We start from the raw sequence: 11,261 nt of genomic DNA, 5'->3' as shown, positions 1-11,261 counted from the left end.
AAGATTTTATTTATTTATTTGAGACAGAGAGAATGAGATACAGAGAGAATGAGAGGGAGGAGGGTCAGAGGGAGAAGCAGACTCCCTGCCGAGCAGGGAGCCCGATGCGGGACTCGATCCAGGGACTCCAGGATCATGACCTGAGCCGAAGGCAGTCGCTTAACCAACTGAGCCACCCAGGCGCCCTAAAAATCTTTTTTAAAAAAAGTAAATCTTGCCATTTGCAAGGACATGGATGGAACTAGGGGGTATTCTTTTTTTTTTTTTTTTTTTTTTTTGAGATTTTATTTATTTATTTGAGAGACAGTGCGAGCGAGAGTACAAGCAGGGGGAGAGGGAGAAGCAGACTTCCCACTGAGCAGGGAGTCTAACGCGGGGCTCGATCCCAAGACCCTGGGATCATGACCCAAGCCGAAGGCAGCCCCTTAACTGACTGAGCCACCCAGACGCCCTGGAACTAGAGGGTATTCTAAGCAAAATAAGTCAGTCAGAGAAAGACAAATATCATATGATTTCACAAAATCAGAGAGGGAGACAAACCATAAGAGACTCTTAATCATAGGACACAAACCAAGGGTTGCTGGAGGGGTGGTGGGTGGGGGCATGGGGTAACTGGGTAATGGGCATTGAGGAGGGCTCTTGATATAATGAGCACTGGGTGTTATATACAACTGATGAATCACTAAATTCTACCACTGAAACTAATAACACACCATACGTTAATTAAATTGACTTTAGGAGCGCCTCGGTGGCTCAGTCGTTAAGCGTCTGCTTTTGGCTCAGGTCATGGTCTCAGGGTCCTGAGATAGAGCCTCACATCGGGCTCCCTGCTCGGCGGGAAGCCTGCTCCTCCCTCTCCCACTCCCCTTGCTTGTGTTCCCTCTCTCACTGTCTCTCTCTCAAATAAATAAATAAATAAAATCTTAAAAAGAAAATTTTATTTTAAATTAAAAAAAAAAAAAAAAGCCCAGGGTGCCTAGGTAGCTCAGTTGATTAAGCATCTGCCTTCAGCTCAGGTCATGATTCCAGGGTCCTGGGATCGAGTCCTGCATCACACTCCCTGCTTGGTGGGAAGTCTGCTTCTCCCTCTCCCTCTGGTGCTCCCCCTGCTCGTGCTCTCTCTGAATCAGGCTCCCGCTCCATAAGAATCTGCTTCTCCCTCTACCCCTCCCTGCTGTGCACGCACTGGCATGCTCACCCTCTTTCTCACAAAAATAAGTCTTAAAAGAAAAAAGGCCCGATCAGAAAAGCGACCGCTTTCTGGAAGGTAGGACGTGCGGAGAAGTGAATCCGAGGCGATATTCGGGAGGATAGACGGCGGGAGAGGGGCCTCCGTCGGCCGCTTCTGGCAAGTGATAGAACCACGGAGCACAAAATCGGAACTTTTAAAAGTCGGCTCCGCTGAGGGACGTCACTCTGGTGGCTAAGCGGGGGGTGGAACCCTCCAGGACAGTGTGGTCTCAGGACCCTCGGGGCCAGAGAAAGACCGGGGTGCCTGAGTGCGGCAGAGCTCCCAGGTATCGGAGCAGGGAAGCCGGCTGCAGAGGCGGAGCCCAGGTGCGGGCTTTCAGCTCGGGGTGGCCATAAACCGTGATCCGTGGCACAGTCGGACCACTGCTCCTCCAGCAGACACCCAACAAGCGGCAGATCCGGGGAGACTCACCTTCCTCCCCCGGGAGGAGCCGCATGGGAGTGCACCGCAGGGATCTGCTGGGTTTGGAGACTCCACCCGGGGGTCGGGTGCCAGAGATAGAAACGCGCGGTCACAGGCCGGGTGAGCACGGAGTGCGGCCGGAGACCGGGGAGATGGGAGTGACTGACGGCTTTTCTCTGGGGGCGCACTGAGGAGCAGGGCCCGAGTTCTCGGCTCCTTCGAGGCAGAGATTGGGAGGCCGCCATTTTCACTCTCCGACTCCAAAGCTGTACGGAAAGCTCGCAGGGAACAAAAGCACCGGAGAGCAACCCGAGCAGATTACTTAGCCCGGACCAGGCAAGGGCGGGGCACTTCCGCCTCCGGCAAAGATATTTGGGAACCATGGCAAAAGGCCCCTCCTCCAGAAGATCAGCGAGAACAGCCAGCCAAGACCAAGTTTACCCATCAATGAGAATGGCAGAACTCCAGCACTAGGGGAACACTGCACATAGAATTCATGGCTTTTTTACCATGATTCTTTAGTCTTTCAAAGTTAATTTTTTTTTTTTTTTTTCTTTTTTTTGAATTTTTCTTTTTCCCTTTTTCAACCAACATCTTATCAATCTCTTTTCTTAAAAAAACATTTTTATTTTTCATTTTTAGAGTCATATTCTATCCCTTCATAGTAGTTACCCATATTTTTGGCATATATATGTAAGTTGTTCTCTCTTTAAAATTTTGAGATAGTTTCTTCTAACAGATTAAAATATACCCTAAATCTCTAGTATACGGTTTTTTCTACTCCCCTGCCTGATCACATTCTCTCCTTTTTTCTTTTTTTTTTAAATCCTCTTCTTTTTTTTTCAAACAACTTCTTATCAATTCCTTTTACAAAATTTTTTATAATTTCCATCTTTACAGTCATATTCCATCCCTTCATCATATCAACCCTTATTTTTGTACATATATAAGTTTTTCTTTCTTTAAAATTTTGGGAGGCACTTTCTTCTAAAAGACCAAAATACACCCCAAATCTAGTGTGTGGCACTGATCTATATACCAGGCTGATGATATTTGATCACATTCTGGGTTTTTTTGTTGTTGTTGTTTTGTTTTGTTTGTTTTTATCTTTATCTTTTTCTTTTTCTTTTTCTTTTTTCTCTCTTTCCGTTTCTTTTTCCACTGCTTCAGGTCTTTTCTGATTGGTTTAGAGTATATTTTCTGGGGACGTGGTTACTCTGCTAGCATTTTGTTCTCTCATTAATCTATTCTCTTCTGCACAAAATGACAAGATGGAAAAAATCACCTCAACAAAAAGAACAAGAGGTAGTACCGACTGCCAGGGACCTACTCAATTCAGACATTACTACGATGTCAGACCTAGAGTTCAGAATCATCACTTTAAAGATACTAGCTGGGCTTGAAAAAAGCATGGAAGTTATTAGAGAAACCCTTTCTAGAGAAATAAAAGAACTAAAATCTAACCAAGTCGAAATCAAAAAGGCTATTAATGAGGTGCAATCAAAAATGGGGCCACTAACTGCTAGGATAAATGAGGCAGAAGAGAGAATCAGTAATATAGAAGACCAAATGATGGAAAATAAAGAAGCTGAGAAAAAGAGAGATAAACAACTACTGGATCATGAGGGCAGAATTCGAGAGATAAGCGATACCATAAGACGAAACAACATTAGAATAATTGGGATACCAGAAGAAGAAGAAAGAGAGAGAGGGGCAGAAGGTATAATGGAGCAAATTCTAGCAGAGAACTTCCCTAATTTGGGGAAAGAAACAGGTATCGAAATCCAGGAAGCACACAGAACTCCTCTCAAAATCAATAAAAATAGGTCAACACCCCGACATCTAATAGTAAACCTTACCAGTCTCATAGACAAAGAGAAAATCCTGAAAGCAGCTCGGGAGAAGAGATATGTAACCTACAATGGTAGAAACATTAGATTGGCAACAGACCTATCCACAGAGACCTGGCAGGCCAGAAAGGACTGGCAGGATATATTCAGAACACTAAATGAGAAAAATATGCAGCCAAGAATACTATATCCAGCTAGGCTGTCATTGAAAATGGAAGGAGAGATAAAAAGCTTCCAGGACAAACAAAAACTAAAGGAATTTGCAAACACAAAACCAGCCCTACAAGAAATCTTGAAAGGGGTCCTCTAAGCAAAGAGAGACCCTAAAAGCAACATAGACCAGAAAGGAACACAGACAATATACAGTAACAGTCACCTTACAGGCAATACAATGGCACTAAATTCCTATCTTTCAATAGTTACGCTGAATGTAAATGGGCTCAATGCCCCAATCAAAAGACACAGGCTATCAGACTGGATTAAAAAACAAGACCCATCGATATGCTGTCTGCAAGAGACTCATTTTAGAACCACAGACACCCCCAGATTGAAATTGAGAGGGTGGAAAACCATTTACCATGCTAATGGACACCAAAAGAAACCTGGGGTGGCAATCCTTATATCAGACAAATTAGATTTTAAACCAAAGACTGTAATAAGAGATGAGGAAGGACATTATATCCTACTTAAAGGGTCTATCCAACAAGAAGATCTAACAATTGTAAATATCTATGCCCCTAACATGGGAGCAGCCAATTATATAAGGCAATTAATAACAAAAGCAAAGAAATACATCGACAACAATACAGTAATAGTGGGGGACTTTAACACCCCCCTCACTGAAATGGACAGATCGTCTAAGCAAAAGATCAACAAGGAAATAAAGACTTTAAATGACACACTGGACCAAATGGACTTCACAGACATATTCAGAACATTCCATCCCAAAGCAATGGAATGAATACACATTCTTCTCTAGTGCCCATGGAACATTCTCCAGAATAGATCACATCCTAGGTCATAAATCAGGTCTCAACCGGTACCAAAAGATTGGGATCATTCCCTGCCTATTTTCAGACCACAATGCTTTGAAACTAGAACTCAATCACAAGAGGAAAGTTGGAAAGAACTCAAATACATGGAGGCTAAAGAGCATCCTACTGAAGAATGAATGGGTCAGCCAGGAAATTAAAGAAGAATTAAAAAAATACATGGAAACCAATGAAAATGAAAACACAACTATTCAAAATCTTTGGGATGCAGCAAAGGCAGTCCTAAGAGGAAAGTATATAGCAATACAAGCCTTTCTCAAGAAACAAGAAAGGTCTCAAGTACACAACCTAACCCTACACCTAAAGGAGCTGGAGAAAGAACAGCAAATAAAGCCTAAACCCAGCAGAAGAGAAATAATAAAGATCAGAGCAGAAATCAATGAAATAGAAACTAAAAGAACAGTAGAACAGATCAACGAAACTAAGAGCTGGTTCTTTGAAAGAATTAACAAGATTGATAAACCCCTGGCCAGACTTATCAAAAAGAAAAGAGAAATGGCCCAAATCAACAAAATCATGAATGAAAGAGATCACAACCAACACCAAAGAAATACAAACAATTATAAGAACATATTATGAACAACTCTGTGCCAGCAAATTAGATAACCTGGAAGAAATGGATGCATTCCTAGAGATGTATCAACTACCAAAACTGAACCAGGAAGAAATAGAAAACCTGAACAGACCTATAACCACTAAGGAAATTGAAGCAGTCATCAAAAATCTCCCAAAAAACAAAAGCCCAGGGCCAGATGGCTTCCCAGAGGAATTCTACCCAATATTTAAAGTAGAATTAATACCCATTCTTCTGAAACTGTTCCAAAAAATAGAAACGGAAGGAAAACTTCCAAGGTCATTTTATGAGGCCAGCATTACCTTGATCCCAAAACCGGACAAAGACCCCATCAAAAAGGAGAATTACAGACCAATATCCCTGATGAACATGGATGCAAAAATTCTCACCAAAATACTAGCCAATAGGATCCAACAGCACATTAAAAGGATTATTCACCACGACCAAGTGGGATTTATCCCTGGGCTGCAAGGTTGGTTCAACATCCACAAATCAATCAATGTGATACAATACATTAACAAAAGAAAGAACAAGAATCATATGATCCTCTCAATAGATGCAGAAAAAGCTTTTGACAAAGTACAGCATCCTTTCTTGATCAAAACTCTTCAGACTATAGGGATAGAGGGTACATACCTCAATATCATAAAAGCCATCTATGAAAAACCTACAGCAAATATCATTCTCAATGGGGAAAAACTGAGAGCTTTCCCCCTAAGGTCAGGAACACGGCAGGGATGTCCACTATCACCACTGCTATTCAACATAGTATTGGAAGTCCTAGCCACAGCAATCAGACAACAAAAAGAAATCAAAGGCATCCAAATTGGCAAAGAAGAAGTCAAACTCTCACTCTTTGCAGATGATATGATACTTTATGTGGAAAACCCCAAAGACTCCACCCCAAAACTGCTAGAACTCATACAGGAATTCAGTAAAGTGGCAGGATATAAAATCAATGCACAGAAGTCAGTGGCATTCCTATACACCAACAACAAGACAGAAGAAAGAGAAATTAAGGAGTCGATCCCATTTACAATTGCACCCAAAACCATAAGATACCTAGGCATAAATCTAACCAAAGAGACAAAGGATCTGTACTCAGAAAACTATAAAATACTCATGAAAGAAATTGAGGAAGACACAAAGAAATGGAAAAACGTTCCATGCTCATGGATTGGAAGAACAAATATTGTGAAGATGTCAATGCTACCTAGAGCAATCTACACATTCAATGCAATCCCCATCAAAATACCATCCACTTTTTTCAAAGAAATGGAACAAATCATCCTAAAATTTGTATGGAACCAGAAAAGACCCCGCATAGCCAGAGGAATGTTGAAAAAGAAAAGCAAACCTGGCGGCATCACAATTCTGGACTTCCAGCTCTATTACAAAGCTGTCATCATCAAGACAGCATGGTACTGGCACAAAAACAGACACATAGATCAATGGAACAGAATAGAGAGCCCAGAAATGGACCCTCAACTCTATCGTCAACTCATCTTTGACAAAGCAGGAAAGAATGTCCAATGGAACAAAGACAGTCTCTTCAACAAATGGTGTTGGGAAAATTGGACAGCCACATGCAGAAGAATGAAACTGGACCATTTCCTTACACCACACACAAAAATAGACTCCAAATGGTTGAAAGACCTCAATGTGAGACAGGAGTCCATCAAAATCCTAAAGGAGAACACAAGCAGCAACCTCTTTGACCTCAGCTGCAGCAACTTCTTCCTAGAAACATCACTAAAGGCAAGGGAAGCAAGGGCAAAAATGAACTATTGGGACTTCATCAAGATAAAAAGCTTTTGCAAAGCAAAGGAAACAGTCAACAAAACCAAAAGACAACCGACAGAATGGGAGAAGATATTTGCAAATGACATATCAGATAAAGGGCTAGTATCCAAAATCTATAAAGAACTCATCAAACTCAACACCCAAAGAACAAAGAATCCAATTAAGAAATGGGCAGAAGACATGAACAGACATTTTTCCAAAGAAGACATCCAAATGGCCAACAGACACATGAAAAAGTGCTCATCGCTTGGCATCAGGGAAATCCAAATCAAAACCTCAATGAGATACCAACTCACACCAGTCAGAATGGCTAAAATTAACAAGTCAGGAAACGACAGATGTTGGCGGGGATGTGGAGAAAGGGGAACCCTCCTACACTGTTGGTGGGAATGCAAGCTGGTGCAGCCACTCTGGAAAACAGTATGGAGGTTCCTCAAAAAGTTGAAAATAGAGCTACCATAGGATCCAGCAATTGCACTACTGGGTATTTACCCCAAAGATACAAATGTAGGGATCCGAAAGGGTACGTGCACCCCGATGTTTATAGCAGCAATGTCCACAATAGCCAAACTGTGGAAAGAGCTAAGATGTCCATCGACAGATGAATGGATAAAGAAGATGTGGTATATATATACAATGGAATATTATGCAGCCATCAAAAGGAATGAGATCTTGCCATTTGCAACGACGTGGATGGAACTGGAGGATATTATGTTGAGCGAAATAAGTCAAACAGAGAAAGACATGTATCATATGATCTCACTGATATGAGGAATTCTTAATCGCAGGAAACAAACTGAGGGTTGCTGGAATGGGGGGTGGGGTGGGAGGGATGGGGTGACTGGGTGATAGACACTGGGGAGGGTATGTGCTCTGGTAAGCACTGTGAATTGTGCAAGACTGTTGAATCTCAGATCTGTACCTCTGAAACAAATAATGCAGTATATGTTAAGAAAAAAAAAAGAAGAAGAAGGTAGCAGGAGGGGAAGAATGAAGGGGGGGAAATCGGAGGGGTAGACGAACCATGAGAATCGATGGACTCTGAAAAACAAACTGAGGGTTCTAGAGGGGAGGGGGGTGGGAGGATGGGTTAGCCTGGTGGTGGGTATTGAGGAGGGCACATTCTGCATGGAGCACTGAGTGTTATGCACAAACAATGAATCATGGAACACTACATCTAAAACTAATGATGTAATGTAGGGGATTAACATAAGAATAAAAAAAAAAAAGAAAAAAGGCCCAATTTGGCTTTCCACTTATAGAGGGAAAAAAAAGATGTGGTATATATACAGAATGCAATATTACTCTGCCATAAGAATGAAATCTTGCCATTTGCAACAAAGTGAACTAGAGGGTATTATGCTATGCCAAACAAGTCAATCAGAGAAAGACAAATACCACATGATTTCATTCCTATGTGGAATTTTCTAAACAAACAGATAAACATAGGGGAAGGGAAGGAAAAATAAAATAAGATACAGAGGAAGGCAAACCATAAGAGACTCTTTAACTATAGGGAACAAACTGAGGGTTGCTGCAGGGGAATTAAGCGGGGAATAGGGTAACTGGGTGATGGGCATTAAGGAGGACACTTGATGTAATGAGCACTGGGTCTTACATGCAACTGATGAATCACTAAATGCTACTCCTGAAACTAATAATACACTGTATGTTAACTAAGTTGAATTTAAGTATAAATTTTAAAAAATATATTACAATGTATATATATTTTTAATTTTAATTCTCCTTCTTCTCATTACTGTAATGAAATTTTGCATACTCCTGTGGTGGAAATGCCTTGATATAAATAAATCAACATTATAACTCAGCATAATTCCACATCTCCTGAACTACAATCCCTTTCAATTCTGAACAAGGAATACACTTTATTTTAAAGAATGTACTTGTATCCTACTACGTGCATAAATCTCAGCTTACCAAGTTTCACAAGTCATAATAACAAAATGTGAGTTAAGATTTAAGATTTCCTTTATTATTATTTTGTGTATTATTATATAGACAGCTGGAAGTAAGATATCACAGCATTGTGTTCACACTTGTTCCCAATTACTTACTCTCTCTTGAAACATCCTGGGTACTTCATTATTGTTCTATGTCAGGGGTCGGTCTAAGAATGGTTTTTACATTTTTAAATGATTGGGGGTTAAATCAAAAGAAAAATAAATATTTTATGACACATAAAATTCAAATTTCAGCATCCATACAAGAAGTTTTATTGGAACAAAACAATTCTCATTTATTTGGTATTGTCTAACACTGTTTTCACACTACAAATACAGAGGAAAAGTATGAGCCTCAAAGCAGAAAATACAGCTTACCTGGTTCTTTACAGGAAAGGTTTGCCAACCCCTATTCTGTATCATAGTACATGACCTACATAATTTTATATTTTTATCTAAACATTCTCTCACCTTTCCTTCCATATTCAGTATAAAATCTTAATAATCAGTCTCCAGGCAAAAACATTCTTAACAGACCTTTGAAATACACTTCCTCCTCAGAATGGTCACCTACAAACAGGAAGCCAGAATGGAATGCTAGCAACACCTTAAAAGTTACAAATGAACAAATCAAAACCAGAACCAAACCTCACCATCATCACCCACCCTCCAAAGCAAAGCTAAAGTGGATGACCCCCCAGTTAGTGGCTTTCAAACTACCCTATCTTAGAACTGAGGTGTTTTGGGCACCTGGGTGGCTCAGTTGGTTAGGCTTCTGCCTTCCACTGGGGTCATGATCCTGGGGTCCTGGGATCGAGTCCCTCATTGGGCTCCCTGCTCAGCTGGGAGTCTGCTTCTCCCTCTCCCTTTGCCCTGCTCCTGATCTCTCTCTCACACGTGCTCTCTCAAATAAATATATAAAATCTTTAAAAAAAAAAAAATTGAGGCGTTTTGTAAACCAAATTTTACCACTGCTAAAATTCCTAACAGTCAAATAACAATGAGAAAAAAAAAAAATAAACGTAATTTTCCCAAGTTTAATCCTCTTCAAATCATTGGCTACCAGAAAAAAAAAAAAAAAGGACAAGGAGACCAATTATATTAGTATGCCTGATCCTAAATCCCTGTACCTCACACATTTGGTATTTTCTGCAAGTAAATAGTTTCTGGCTCCCAGGATGAAAGGTTAAATACTGCATTGTGTTTATAAACAACATCACAACTTACACAGGAACAAGATGGGCCATTGGGCCATTTCCTCCTAGAAATGGGTACACTAAAATCTGCCCATGTCTTTCATTCTGCATGCCAAGTGTTGTGGGAGAGAAGGTGTGGGATAAGCTGCCTTTTCCATGAACAATATCAGACACTCCTAGCACTAACTCCTCCCCAGTCTCATCACACCTCTACCCTGCACTAGGTCCTCCCCAGCTCCATCACCTCTATTCAGCACCACCTCCCTATTTCAACACACTTCTTTGAGCAGGCTCTTCCTCCAAAGTCACAGGCCTGCAAAGCTTCCAGCAGCAGAAGAGGAGAGCAGGGAGGCTATAATGCAAAAGTCTGAGTCCCCACACAAGCATCATCTGTTCTTTGGGACAATCTCAAGTCAGAGCCCGCAAAGTGGGAAGAATGGGCGTTAGCTAGCACCCACTTTAACAGCTTGCCTGCGGCGGGGGCCGGGTGAGAAGTTGAGGATAAACAGGTGAGCAGCAGAATGGCAGGACTTCCACTCCACCGGGGAAGATAAACAATGTCTTTAAGCCCTCTTGGCGAGGGTAGGGCGAGGAGCATTTAAAGCCCACGGCAGGGAGAACTTACCTAATCCTGGAATGTTAAAAGGCTAAAACTCAAACAGTCGGAAGTGACGTGCCAGCTGAGACCCACAGGTCCGCCACGTAACTGGCCGCCTCAGCTCGCCACCTTCTCTCTGGACTGGCCTGAAGAGAGGATAAGTGTAGCTCAAAGTCCGCAACCGCCCTTGCCCTGCCCCCAGCGGCTCCTGGCCCCAGCCAGGACCAGCAAGCGCGGCCACAGCCGGGCCCCGGAGCCTGGCGGAGCAGCCTCCGTCTCTGGTGCCCGTCGGCGCCCTGCGGGCAATGGGGCTTCAGCGCTCAACCAGGCGCATGCGCGGCCCTCTTTCTCCAGAGGATTCCTCCGGTCACCTGGACGACCACATTTCAGACACCTGCCCCTCCCGGTCCCTTCTCGCTCTTGACTCCTCCAGCTGGTTCTCACCTCTGGCCCCCCTCCTTCTCCTCCCGCAAGCACCGCTAGGCCTTCCCACGGCAGCGAGCCGACACCCGGGCTTCCACTGACACGAGCTTCTCGGCGCGGCTTCCGCTTCCGGCGAGTATTGTGTGTCGC

General features: G+C 42.5%; 1 long non-coding RNA gene across 3 annotated transcripts in view; it reads right to left on the bottom strand.

Moving 5' to 3' along the window:
- The window catches only part of LOC118027380, a 25,922-nt gene extending 14,677 nt beyond the window's left edge, over positions 1 to 11,245 (bottom strand). For 2 of the 3 annotated variants that reach the window (XR_004683799.1, XR_004683801.1), the window contains exon 1: positions 10,716 to 11,125. This is a non-coding gene — a long non-coding RNA (uncharacterized LOC118027380). The other variant, XR_004683800.1, reaches the window with a different exon arrangement.
- Between the last annotated feature and the right edge of the window lie 16 nt (positions 11,246 to 11,261).

This window comes from Mirounga leonina, unplaced genomic scaffold (assembly GCF_011800145.1).
Source record: "Mirounga leonina isolate KUSES-001 unplaced genomic scaffold, KU_Mleo_1.0 Mir_366, whole genome shotgun sequence".
In the NCBI taxonomy this organism is placed as follows: Eukaryota; Metazoa; Chordata; class Mammalia; order Carnivora; family Phocidae; genus Mirounga; species Mirounga leonina.
Note: the sequence above shows the minus strand (reverse complement) of the source record. Positions and strands in the feature narration are given on the sequence as shown.